This window comes from Thermobia domestica, chromosome 9, assembly GCF_964235325.1.
Source record: "Thermobia domestica chromosome 9, izTheDome1.hap1.1, whole genome shotgun sequence".
NCBI lineage: Eukaryota > Metazoa > Arthropoda > Insecta > Zygentoma > Lepismatidae > Thermobia > Thermobia domestica.
Window position 1 is genome coordinate 125,302,335 of NC_137462.1, and position 14,891 is coordinate 125,317,225.

Genomic DNA, 14,891 nt, shown 5'->3' on the forward strand with positions numbered 1-14,891 from the left:
TGTGGTTTGAATGCCACCAATCAGCGCTCAGACAAGTAGCCCAAAGACATGGTAATAACACTAATCGAGTTGTCTAGCAAAGCAAGTCAATTTTGATACTTTGGAATGTAATTTAATTCATTGATACTTGAAATATCAATCTCCCTAGTAAGGATATTGCATAATAACAGTCTTAAAACAACCGAACTATTGCATGGTTACTTTTCTGTCGCGTGCGTGACGATGAGTCAAAAAATAAAACAATGTTAAGCTAATTAAATTATATTTTCCAATTTAAAAATGTAATGCACAGTAAGGAGAATGAATGTAGAACGTAAGTAATGGCATACAAAATTAAAATGCTGCCATAAATCACAGAGAGTATCCAATGAAATAGAGGTTGTCAAATGAGCTTTTTGTCTGAGTCCCGTCCGTAACGATTAATTTTGGCTTGTAACAAATTTGCAATTGTTTTGAGTGTTTCATTCTATTTAACTATGCGCTAATAATTTCCACCTTAATTTTGACATACGTTTTATTTTATTTGAATGTACATTCTCTTTTTAAGCAGTTTTTGTGTACAAATATCCCTGCCTAACGCTGAGAGTCGCCGTTTTATGAATAAGATATTTCGATAATTTTTGTAGTGTCCTAATTGCGAAAAACTGGATTTTTTTTTTGTAAAACATAATAGCACGTACATAGCACGTTTTATTCCGTAAAAGCTAATATCACTTTTGAAATAAGTGCCACTATACTTGTTACATGTTTCTTTTCACTATTAGAAAGAAACTTCATTTTAAAACTTTATTTTGTACTTAAACGAGAAAACACTTAAAGTACGAAAGGCAATACATGAAGTAATTAGCATTTAGATTTGAATTAATATTCAGAATAAACATTTCTCTCTATCTCTGGCCGCCTTTGCTCTATTGGAATCCAATATTCAAACCTGAAGTGGGTGTTAGTTGATTCAAATAGTAGGAAAGCTCTCTTACGCTTGGTTCAGTTACGCCTACTGCTACATTACTTACATCTATAAGAGGTTATATATTTAGATAGTGTATTTGCAATGTTGCCTCTTGTCAACGAGTTTTATTTTCGTTTCTGTATGAACAGTGATTTGGGGACGTGGATGATGTGTATTTTTTTTTTTTCAACTAACGCTATTTCCTCAACAGATATGCTCATTTATAGCTTTTGTATTTCTTATTATTAAGTGTCAGATCTACCAAGATACTGTTTACACTATTTCTAAAAGTTATAACTATTAGGCTCATTTAAAATAATACAATCCTAGTTCTTCTCTTGAAGCTATATGAACTACGTTTTCCTTTTAGCAACACGACGTAATAACCTTGAGTGTGATGGTGAATAATTTAATAATGTGAATGTTGCGGAAGGACAAACACTTTCGGATATATTAATGACAAATATATAAATGCTAAACTTTTTTGTAGGAATGTATTTCCTGTTTAATTTTTCACTTGTTGACATTAACACGTGTAAACGTATAATTTATTAGATCGTGGGGGCTAGAAAAGAATTATTTAGTGTTCTTCCGTGGTGTTATTATACAATGCAGTAATACTAAGTTCAAAATAAATCGTGCAAAGATTTTATGATGCGAGCCTTTTGTTTTAGCATAGGGCTACGTATTAAATATCGCATTTTGCTTTATTTCCTTAACAGCTAGAAATTCAATCCATTGTATCCTTCTATTGTTATGGCCTTAATTAAGTGAGCATTGCTAGCATGTCACTCATTCGTAACTTGTCTGTTTCTTTCTTTGCAGGTATGTATATCACTAGTAAGAGTATAAATAGAAGATTTGTGTTAAATTAAATGATTCGTGATCAGATTAAGCACGTTTAGTACGACTATTCACACTGGAAATGGATACTCCCTAATCCTGATAGTTTTCGAATTAATTCACCAATGACGAGTCAACACTAAAATAGTTGTACCCTAGTATGAAAAGTGATATACGAAATCATTCATATTGTAAATACATAAAAGACATGGATTAATATAATTTAAGTGTTGTAAAAATAATCCTTTTCAAAAATATATTAAAACTTTTTGCCCATAAGATTTCTTTAATTAAATGAATATTGCAGTTCAAAATGGATTTACTGAGGTAGAAGTGATCAAATATATCGGTCAAATGAGGAGCCTGTTATCAAAAGCTGCCAAATCCATTTTTTTTAAAAACTGGAATTGTGTTATATATCGCTTGTTATATGTTTGATCTAAAGGAATTCCATGGAAACAGAATTTTGTTTAGAAGTTTAATATTTCATACTAAAATACTGGTTCAAATATGGGACTTTTTACGCGTGTATACGGAGCCTCACTGCACGTTTTGCGAGATTACTCGAAACTAAGCGAAATAAATGTGGCGGATTTTTATACTAGGCGCCTCAAATCTCTCCTAGGAATATTTTAGAGTAAAACAGAGTCTTTTAAACAACTACGCGTTACTGTTAGAAGTATTAGTGTCACCGTTACAGGAGACAAGCAACATAGATAGAATCCGCTACTTAACTTCAGTTTTCTTTACAGACACAATACATAAGCACATAAACGAATTGTTACGGCAGAATAACAGTTATTATTGACAACGAACGACATTCTTTTTAGGACTATAAAATTCCGTTTATCTCAAAAATTGTGCATGAGAATTTGCCCTCAAGAATCGTATTTTATTAAACTCGATGTGAAGAATCGATTGATAATATATCTCATCTTTGCAGAATGCTGTGGTTAAACAAAAATAAGCTTAAAATTTAATAATTTTGAGCTGTATCTGATTAACTATATTTTACGTAATGCCGTATTGATAGTGTCATAATGAAAAGCATGATGGCGGTAAAGTCAAGTGCTCTGAATATTCATTTCTTTGAAACTTTGTATGACGACCTCATTGCTGAACATAAAACTTTACTTTTCCATACTAAGATTCATTGCATGGCGAAAGGTAGTACGTTAAGTATTCTGTACGAACGTAAGTCAGACGTGGAAATATTTCTTGTAAGTGTTTTAAAAGATAAACTTTATATATATATATATACATACATATATATATATATATATATATATATATATATATATATATATATATATATATATATATATATATATATATATATATATATATATATATATATTACTGATGACATATTTGTAGGGGGCCGCGGTGGCTCAGTAGTAGACCGTTCAGGTTCTATCCCAGCCCCCGCCAATGAACTTTGTGGTGGACAAACACCATGTGCGTGGGTTTTCTCGGGGTTCTCCCATTTCCTCCTACTTTCTTCATTCCACCATTTCATTCATTACTCATCATCACCGTCTCGTTTAGCCTAACCGGCATAACCGTGGAACGTAAAGCTCAAAGATTTCATTTCATTTCATTTTAACATTTTTGTATTTTTTCTTTCATATCTTGCTTTTTTTTTAAATATTAAATAATCTCAGTTTCAAATTCCAAGATAGAAACGAACAGACTAACTATTTATGACAAAATAACAGCTTCTATAGAAAAACTCTTATGGAAACACCGTCTGGATGCTTCTATGCCCAACTTTTCATCTTTGTCTCGATTAAACGAACTTCTTGACAATAAAGAATGTGACTTAACCATGTGGAAAGACAATATCAATTCACACCTAGGCTTAGTATATGATGAATTCAAGTGAATATATATATATATATATATATATATATATATATATATATATATATATATTGATTTTGTAAGGATAACTGGCAGTGCAAATTAGCAAGAACACCAGTCACCATTGATGTGGATTTACTTCCATATGAAATTCAGGAGAAAGCAATTGAAGTGCAATTGAAATGGCAAAGAACTGTTCCAATCACCGTTTTTGGAAGAATTTTGGATTTGTTTCCTGGCTTTTAATCCAAGAGTAGAAAAAGAAGCCTTAAAATTCTTGTTCAGTTTCCCACAACCTACCTCTGTGAATCAGGACTTTTGACATTAACCACAATATAATCAAAGTATCCCAAATGTTTGAAACTTGAAAGTTATATCATATGTGCTTTGTTGAACTTATCACCGAATATCAAGAAACTTGTGAAGGAAAAGCAATAACAATCATCGCACTGAAATTTTCCATTGTCCTTACTTGATAATTTTTCGAACTCCATCTTATATACTGAAATAGCATTTTGTACTAATTTTTGATAATTTTGTAAAAAAAAATATAATTTGCATAATTATTTAGATTTTTCTATAGAGTAGAAATCTTGAATGGAAATAGGAAAGACAAAATGTCAAACATGTAGCGTTTTGAAGTTTGGTAAATATGCTGTTGAAGTGGTTTGGTAAATATATGGTTTGAAGTGTAAATGCTTATTACCAGTTGCCTTGATTTCACATTTAATTTCTGTCATAGCTTATGGTCTCTTCGTCGCTCTTCATGTCCCCACGTAGGGAACCACTGTATTAAATAAACCAGTAATTGTTTGAAAACTGGGCTTTCTTTAACAAAATTCAATGATGGATCATATTGACCCCAGCAGTATATGTAAACGGTAACAGTATGTATAGTAAACGGGAACAGAACAGGGCTGTAAGTATGTGAATTAGTAATGAACGGTTTCAACATTATTCATTCAAAAAACTCTTGACTGAAATGAAAGAATCAAAAATCAGAACAAAACAGGATACGTTTCGACAAAAAATAATATATTTAATCAACATATTTGAAGGTTCGATTCAAATTGAAAAAGAAATATATTTAAAAACGTATGCACTCACGGATTTATTTGTGATCGAACTTGACAACAAATGAAGCATGTACTGAACATTGCATAACATAATAACATTTTTCGTACTAATGTATTAAAGAAGGTTGTATGCCTACATGTGTATCTGTCGTCAGATTCTTGTATAGAGAGGAGTCACCTAGGACAACTAAATTTTATTTATTTATAGATCTTCACTACATCTAATCGCTTACATAGGCGTTTGTTGATTTTCAGCTCGAGAGGGATTGGAAGGTCATATGTTCTGAAGGTTCAAAAACCATAGTATGTCTCAAAAGCCCCTAAAGTCAGACAATCCAAAGTACTTCTGTATTGCGGGTTGCATAATATTCAGCGCGTTTCGAAATAGGGCACTTCTAGGATTAAATATACTTTATGTGCACATGTGCACATGCTCTGTCAGTGAAGAAATGTAGTTTACTATGAGTGAATCGAATTAAATCTGACTAAAATTCACAAGTATTATATCCATCTTTTTTGCAAAGACACTACTTGTCCCGGGTGAAGGAAGGAACATATTAGGGTACCAGATGAAATTTTAGCGTGCGGCAACCAAAATTTGGTCCTGCGAAAGGAATAGTTTTTTAGAATTAACTGAAGCAAATTCCACCAAGATAACCAGCATCATCTTTACGGGAAATGAATAGATTCGTATTGCATTTCCTGATTCCTCTTGTAAGGCGCTGCAGGAAATGAAAACAACAGAAAAACGATAGTATGACAAGTGAGTAGTAAAGAGACTATAGATGAGAGTATGATTGATAATAGTCTGTAATGTTCATCAACCATGAAAGGACACAATCCCTTAAAGTGATTAACACTATCCTATTATTTGTTTATTCTAATTTCTTTCTTATTATTTGGAATTTAATATTTCTCCTCAGTTCGAAACTACTGTTAAAAGTCTGACTTAATAATCAATAAAACAATTGACTTGTGTAAGTGAAAATCTGTGCTATGTAGCCATTATATACTATTAGTTCATAAGTTGTAGAAGAAAGGAACTCCCCACCTTTCTCTTGCTCAACTGGTTCGGTGACCATGCCTGTCTTCAGACAGAAGACCTATTGATACAAGTGTAGTTCAACATCAAGCTAGGTATGACATAAGCCGAACGACATGTATTTCCAGAAGGAGTTGAACCAAGTTTCCTGCATGATGGAGAAGTATGGTAACTATTTAACCAGAAGTAAAGTTCTTTCTGTAATCATACTCTAACTTTTTAATGGATGATTGATCACAACATACACCTAATTTGAGTTAATTAGATATTTCATTTAAATAACTTCTTTCCATTATTGAGGCTAGGATAGCTCTTCTGTTTAAGACTTTATATTGAAATAAATATTTAAATATTTATCTTCAATAAAAGTTGCACTTTAAAGTATTACGTTAGGGTTAATTTATATGCATAGCATATCCTAATACAACAAAACAACAATGTGTAGAACTCTACACACCACCCAAACCAGCTGGAAAATGGGACGAGAACAGTAGACAGAGGTTGATCCAGTTATATTGAACCAAATTCAATGTGCAACTGTACCTCGCCTGCAATACTTATTGCCTTTATATTGCCAAGGAACAAGCAACAATATCTCATTAGTCACCCAGTAGAGCAGTGTGATCGAACGTAGTCTAATGCCGCCGAAACTGAACAGATTTTGGGAGTGGTCCATTATGACCCTTTCCGATGGTAAGTTCACGGCGTCACGCATCGTAGAAATGTGCAATTGTCACGTAGGTCGAGCCACTGTAAATCGTATTATACGGAAAATATTCGGCACAGAGTCCTGGGCTCAATACATGACGCAAGCAGCAAGGATCTTTTTCAGAACGGGTTCATGATTGTGGTCGGTTTCTCGTACAGGGGAAAATTGTCTCCGAATGGTAGACCGAAAAGTCGTTGCGTACTATCAGACTATCTGGATTGAAATTTACCGACATGAAATCTCGGCATTGTGCAGGCAAGACGTGAACCAGGTTTGAACTGCACCAAGACAAGGCATCCAACCACATGGCGAAAACATCGCTGGAATTCTATCATTGTGTGAAACAGGAAACTGTAAATGCGGTAGTCTCCTCTGACATCCTTATCAAGAATTCAGATGCAAGCCCAATGGACTATTGTGCTTTCCGACTCCTCAAGCGGCGTCTATCTCATCATCGTGTCTAGACAGTCTTCGATCTGTGGAAAGCCTATAAATAGAAGTATGGTGCAATTCCAATGTCCCAGCTGCAACGCACTCTTCTACAATGAAAAGGCCTGCAGATCGATCATAACCGGTGGTGGAGACACGGTATTTCCTAAGTAACAGGCACAATCAATTTTGTCTCAATGTAACTGAATCAATCGCTTTATGATCCTTCCCTGTATATTACCCCTAAATTGAAGTTGAATCTTGCAGCAATAGGAATGCAAAGTGGAAACTGGATCCATTTGGCTAAGGACAGAAGTCAATGGAGAGCTTCTAAGAATATAACATTGAGCCTTCAGGTTGCATAGGCCATGGAGTTAATTAATTATAAAACTTAAAGTAAGAAAGTATCAAAACTTCCTTACTATTAAGTTTCCTTGTGACAACGAGAAAGGAAAGAACTGCATGATAACAAGTGCATTCATTTTATTTATAATATCCAAAATAAATTCACTTACAGATATGTCATTATGTTCAAAAAATAATTTATTCAATGAGTGTCTTAATTGATTAAAGGAATAATTTGAAGAAAAAAAAAACAACTTACTGTTTCAAGGTCAAACCTTTGAATGGTTTAATAATTACTTTTCTTCAAGTAAGAAACATGCCCTGAAGCTTAAGTAGGCCTTCTTTCCAGTGAAGAGTTACACCTGATTATACATAATGAATATTTCGACTTTCAATAAATTAAACATTAGTTATTGATACGAATAAAGTAGACAGCGCAGAAAATTTTGAATACATCTTTTTTTATTCTAAAATAAATTTTATTAATTGCTGGCAATATTTCTCATTCCCACTTTACAGTTTGACTGTTTCAGCACGGAAAAAAAGTCCTTGCCAAGAATATAGAAAATTCAAAAGTACTATTGATGTTGAATTAGTCAATAATGAAACAAAGCTTTTAGTTCTAACATACTGTATCAGTTCCACGCCTTCTAGGTTACAAGAGACGGATGATAAATAGAGGATTTGCTGACGAAGTATTTGAAGGAATAAAGGCAATGATTAGAAACGGAAGAATATAGGAATAACTTACAGACTTAATGTCATTTATTGCAAACAGGCTCAACTTATTGTTATTAATGCATAACTCTAGTTTAATCTTTAGGAGACCTATGAAACTCATAGTAACTAACCAAGTTTCCAAGCTATAGCTAATTCATTTTACAAAATAAATGTGTCTTAAAATATATAAATATTCGTTTTATTAGTCAAAAGTTGACTCGAAACCCATGGTTGACACACACAACTGGATATATATATATATATATATATATATATATATATATATATATATATATATATATATATATGTATACTTGAAGTAATGTATTATTATTATTATCATTAATAGTAGTAGTAGTAGTATAAAAGGCTATTCTTCAGCAGTAATCAAATGCCATTAGCCTATTATTATTATTCCAAAAGATAAATATCTATTGTATTTTCATGAAAGTGGCAAAATAAATAAATAAATCCAAAAGTGCAACATTAAGCGCTTACGTTTTGTCATTGGTTACTGAATTTACTATTTTTTTATATTCGTATATAATATACTCCACAATCTACATATATTTCACACATTAGACTATTAAAATCTTGTTAAATTTGTCCTAGATACGTTGCTGTAACTATTTAGTACTTTCTTCAATACTAGTGTTTTCTGGCAGCGTAGTTATCAGTAGCCTTGATATGAAATAGATTTTCCGTTTGTTTAGATCCCATGATTCTTTCCATAAACGTACTAACTTGATTTTTTAGAATGGTGCAAAAATACTTAGTAGGCTAGTTGGAGGTATACAAAATCCACAAAAGGTAAAATTAATTATTCACTTTGGTTTATCCAATTATGTACAATCTTGCCTTGTACTACTTGAAGGCGTGTTCTCACCAACATGACGTAGCTGAGTGTTGCCAGTAAGGCAGCAAAACGGAGATAGTTTGATCAGTTCCTTTTGCCTGATTCAGAAAGTATAGAACACAACAAATTACGAAACTAGATTAAAGGAATGTATTAAAAACACAACATATACAAAAGATATTAATTACATTATTAGTGATCCAATACATAATATTCTCTTGCCTACTTTAATTAATATTCCTTATATGTAAAGGCACTCTGACACCTAGTATAGGGTTACCATATGTCAGCATTTATGCGGACATGTCCACGTTTTGAGAGTTAAAATATCCATCCGCTTACACTTTACGAAACTCCTTCATTTCTCCGCATTTTCTAACTAATATGTATTGTCAATCCAATATCAGAAATTTCTAACTAACTCTATGGCCTATGGAACCTGGATATTCAATGCCGCCTTCACAAAAGCTCTCCATTGACTTTTATCCTTAACCAACTGGATTCAGTTTCTATTTGTATTTCTATTTCTGCGTGATACATATTAATATTATCCTCCCATCTGCACCTAGGTCTTCCTAATGGACGTTTCCCGATTTTATTTCCAGTAAAATCTTTGAAACGTTCCTACTTTCTTCCTTTCTTGCCAGATGACCTGCCCACCTGAGCCTCCTACAGTTGATGACCATAACAATGTTTGGAAAGCCGTTAAATTATGCAGTTCTTATTATGAAGTTTACGCCATTCTCCATTCCCATTCCATTTAGGTCCGAATATTGGCCTCAGGATTTTATTCTCAAATACTTTCAGCCTGCGTTCTTCTCTCCGAGTAAGCGACCATGTTTCACAACTATTCAGCACAACAGACATGATTATCGTTTTATATGTTTTAAGTTTCAAATTCCTCGACATAATTTGCAATGACAAAAGATTTTGAACTGAATAATAACACGAATTCCCTGCTTTCAGTCGACATTTAATTTCTTCGTGGATATGGTTTTAGTCTTCCAATATTGCTCCTAGATATTTGAAAGTATCCACTTTATCCTAAGTATTATTTGAAAATTTGATTTATCCATAATTTGCAATATTACAATTCCGTGAACTTCCATGTATTTAGTTTTCTCTGTATTTACTTCTAAGCCCAATTCACTGCAAGCGTTTAATAAGACCTCTGCTTTTCTTTCTATTGTTCTCCTATCGCACTCTATCAGATTTACATAATCACACATATTACATATAAAAATATGTTTATCTATTTATATTCAAAGAATTATCAAAACGATGTCAAAACGTTAAAATCTAATGATGCATATGAATGAGCTAAGTCATGATGTTGTGCAAAACATTCTTGTTTCATTATTGTTCATATATTTCAATATACTTTTCATAACCTTTTATAGGCAAACTTGAAAGTAAAAGATAAAACATCTTCTTGTGTCATTCTTGTGTCAAAAATTAATGTTTATATAACGAATTATGCAGATGTAAATGTGTTCCTTCTATACTTGGACTTCATAATATGATAACCTTATTCTCGTATTTCCAAAAAACTAACACAACTAAATATATCTTTTTAGAGCATAAGACAAGGAATGTAGAGGATAATAAAGTTAAAATTAACAGAAATTCTTTAAATTTAAATAATATAATTTTTATTTAATTAAGAACAACGACCAATATGTCCTGAAAGAATGTTGATGGTATCAATGTGTATCCTTTCCGTTATGCAGCTGTATTTCCATTCCAGTTGGAGTCTCTCATAGTGGAGGAATTGTTCTGTAAATACAATTATTATTTAGCATTAAAAATATGTCAGATACGAAGGCCATAATACACATATATAACATATTTCAATTTGACCATAGTTAATAATAATTATAATAGTAATAATGTATTTCTCGAATATATTGTCGTATACGATGTGATATTTATTGTCATATTACACAGGCAGTTAAACAATTTTGAAAGTACGACACACATTATTTGCAAAGATATCGTGGTATTATCATGCAAAATGTTAACGAATACAAGTATTGGTAGTGTCGTGAGAATGAATGGAACAGATTTTAGTTCAATGACTGTGACTCATGATGTATTTCTAAATTAACTTATTTTTAGTATTCATACAACCCTTTTTTGTCGTTTAAGTTTAGAATTACTTAAAGGCTTGAGTTAGGAAATTCAATTAAATATAACGAAATAGTTACTAACATAACGGTTACTATGCTAAACTATATTATATGGTATACTGTTACATTCGGTTAACCGAATGGTTTCTATACTCAGACAATGTTGACGTTGTTAGATTACGGAATGAGATTATTGCAGCCTGTTAAAAAGAAGATATACGAATATCTTTGGATAGCATGTAAGAAAGAAGATATATGAACACCTTTTGATAGTGTGGAAGAAAGACGATGTACTAATATCATTTGACAAAATGTAAGATTGAAAATATACGAATATCGTTTTTGACAACGTATAAAAAAGAAGATATACGAACACCTTTTGTCAGTGTTAAAAAGATATACGGATATCTTTTGACAAGCTGTAAGGAAGAAGGTATACAAATAGTTTTGACAGTATGCAAAAACTAAATCTGTTTTCAAATCAGCGTAAATAAAAGGAAATTTGTGGCGAAAAACTGTTACAACACTTTAATCACGTAGACAATGAAATATTGTTAAATTAATCTTAAGAATAATGTACAGGAGGTGATAGAACTTAAAAAAAATAAGTGTAGTGGTAATAAATATCAATGAAGTTACCGTAGAATTGAAGCGTAGGTTAATTGTGGAAAGTTTATATCATATTACTACACACAGAAAATGTTGTTGTAGGAATTGTACAATCTGAAAGAAATTTAAAGGAAAATGCTTTGTGAGATCATATTTTTTTCCATCATACTATACGATTGGGAAAATTACGCCCTAATTTACAGACACCAAATACAAGCTGACTGTTTTCCGAAACAAAGTATTCAGGAGAACGTTTGGAAGTACAAGGGAGAATGGAGAGAAAAAGTACCAAAAGAAATTCACAAATTCCAATCTTATACGGACAATGGACAAGACTAACACTGATACGAACTCTATAGACTTCTAATTTGAACTTGGCGGGAAACAGACCTTTGAGTTTATCAATATAAAAGTGAGTTTATCAATATAAATTCTTAAGGAGTGAAACAACAAAATTCCAACTAGGTAACTAAATATTGAATAGCAAGCATTCGTTTCTGCGATATTCAACATTCATATCTGATAAGCCATAGAGTTAGACAGTTTAGGCTTTTCACTAAATAGTAGATTCTTTAAGAAAAAAGTTTCTTTAATTAATACTGTACCTTCTAACCGTAATAACCATATCCGTATCCAAGACCATATCCAAGCCCATATCCGTATCCAAGTCCACTGTATCCGTATCCAACAGCTGGATATCCATAGCCAATACCATAAGCTCCCAAGACTCCTCTCTTATCTCTAGCTGTCTCCTGGGCGAAGGCAACAGCCAGCAAGGCGAAAAGAACAAGAGCCTGAAAAATTTATAGAGTTCCAACGTTGAATTTTCCAAAGCGTAAATACATTCATAAATAATTAAAAATTAATAATTTTAGCTAAAGATATTAAAATATTCTTCAGCTAATAAAGTTGAAATATAGGCATGAAACGAATAGTTTTTATATACATATACAGAGCAGAAATATTATAATTACTTCAAGAAAAACTGTATGGATTTATTGACATAATGTAACTACATAAAAACATTTAGTGTTTTTTTCTCTTTCTTTCTCCTGAATTTGAAGCAAGAATAATAAAATAAATAGAAATACAAAACCTTTCTGTATGATAAAGCAGAAATAGGTCTGAGTTATTTTATGCTGTTCGCATAGCAAGCACAAAAAATACTAAATGATTTTAGTAATTATAATTGACAAGCGTTTTGTTAGCCGAGAGAACTGTGAAAATGATCATAAATGTTGAATTTAGAAAAGTGGTCCAGTAAAGAGAAACTGATCTGAATTGTCAGTTGTCGTAAAGTATGAAACACTGCGAAATCTTTCTTCTGAGGTAATTAGATCACGAAGTTTCTTGACAAATGATGCTAGTAGAGTTAAGAAAAAAAAAAACGCTATTAACTGGAATGTCCTTACCAAGAACTTCATGTTGATTGTATATCGATTTGAGTCCGTTCCTCAACTGAAACTTTGATGTTTGAAACTCAACTTTAATATCTTTTATACTTGAAATTCGTCCTTGTACTTTCTTCCTTTAGAAAATGTTTCAGTCTTTCTAATATGTATTTTCTTTCTTTTCTTTTCTTTTTCTTTTTTTTCTTTTTTTGTCGTTGTCCTTTCTAGGAGGTTATGGGTTAGGCACTATAGATAGTTTAACTCTTCTCAAGTTCTTTGACCCGCCTACCATGCGATGTATTAGTTTCTGATTGTTTCATTTCTTATAACCTTCAGCTAATGTTTCTAATTCATATACGGAGAGCTACTTCCTTTACCAACAAGGGAAATGATGTATTAAATAACAGTTATGAAACAAAGTGTGCATATTCTCTTTAAACTGGCTGAAATTCCTGCTTTTCCGCTTGGTGATGGGTAAGAACAAAAGGGAAACAATTTGGAACTTATTTTCAGCGAGTTGTCTCAGTACTCGGTGATGCGAGGTTAAGTCGATGCAAGTGCATAATTTCTTTATGCGTTACATATTTTCCAATCTATGCTGTAATTCTCCAAGGGACGAGTCTGCTTAGATACGTGTTCTGTAACACTGTTAGATTTATTTGGAATCGAAATATTTTGCGGTCCTTGACATTAGAAATTTACATTACTCTTCTAGAGAAAACTGTCTAGTTTTCTTTCTTCCTCTTTTAAGATCTATTCCAGGTATACAGTTTTCTTAATTACTTCCAACATTTTTTATAAGGTTATCTAAGTACTCCAGGATTCATCAGGTCTCAGTTAGTAGTTTGAACATCCAAATCAAGTGTGTACCATTTCACATTGTGAGACTTCGGTAGAGTACCAAACTATGTGAATTTAATGTTGAAATCGTATATGTTTCTTCCGTCTGCAATAAAGTATAATGCGAGAGACGAAACCTATTGCTATTGTTCACCGAACACTTAATACACATCAAAAACAGTTTCTCTCTTACAATTATTACTATGTAGGAACGAACCAATATCGAAATCGGAACTTGTGAAACCTAACTACCTCTGGTTCCAGTAAAATCATAAAATTTTAAATCAAATCTATTCTTTCGATTCGGAATCCATAACAGAAACACTTTGTTGCTTCCTGTTACTGTATATAATCTATGGGAATCAATATTAGGATCAAAACTGATAGTACAGGTTTCTATCAATTTTGGTCGCAATAGAGAAAAATAGAGTTGGAGATAAGAAGTCACTGAAGTCATTAAAAATTGTTCTTCTCTCTATCCATTACTGTTTTTCACTATGATAATCAGTGTTGAATATTGAAACAAACCCTTCCGGTTTGCATATAGGAAGAAAGGTCGACATGAAAGTTATTCTTAATCAATTCAGTCCGTAGTATAAAAAAAAAAAAAAAAAATCTAGCTACCTCTTAACGTTTTTCTTCTATTGAGATCAATACTGAAATTTGAAGAAGTAATAAATTTCTGACTCCTCTGGATTTAGTAGAGAGATGAGGGTGAACATGGTATATCTTTTCTTGAGACGCTGAATCAATTGCGAAACATCTCGATATCTCGTAACACGTTTGCTCTGAAATCTACCAATGAACGGACATAGCCATTCTATAACACTTTCGATGCTTACACATAGCATAGTACGGAATTCTAAAATAAGTATGTTTTTTCAGTTTAATACTCGTATTTTGAATGTAAATGAAAATATTAATTAGCCAAGGAAGACTGATGGTTTTAGAGGTGATGTGACTGTAGTGATCCAGTGTGTTCTTTTAAGCTGCGGAAGAATGTTGTTGGTGGAGAGAATTATGTCGAAGATGTCAGGAATTCTTTTCCTTGTGAAAAGTGTAGATTAATCCGTTCCAATTGAGCGGAAGG

General features: G+C 32.4%; 1 long non-coding RNA gene across 2 annotated transcripts in view; it reads right to left on the reverse strand.

The window, feature by feature from the left end:
* The window catches only part of LOC145694096 (uncharacterized), a 40,036-nt gene extending 27,013 nt beyond the window's left edge, over positions 1-13,023 (reverse strand). The window contains exons 1-3 of one of the 2 annotated variants that reach the window (XR_014132929.1): positions 12,983-13,023; positions 12,176-12,364; positions 10,503-10,608 (exon numbers count right to left, since the gene is read on the reverse strand). This is a non-coding gene — a long non-coding RNA (uncharacterized LOC145694096). Of the gene's footprint in view, positions 1-10,502; positions 10,609-12,175; positions 12,365-12,982 lie in introns of those variants that run through there. The other variant, XR_014132928.1, reaches the window with a different exon arrangement.
* Between the last annotated feature and the right edge of the window lie 1,868 nt (positions 13,024-14,891).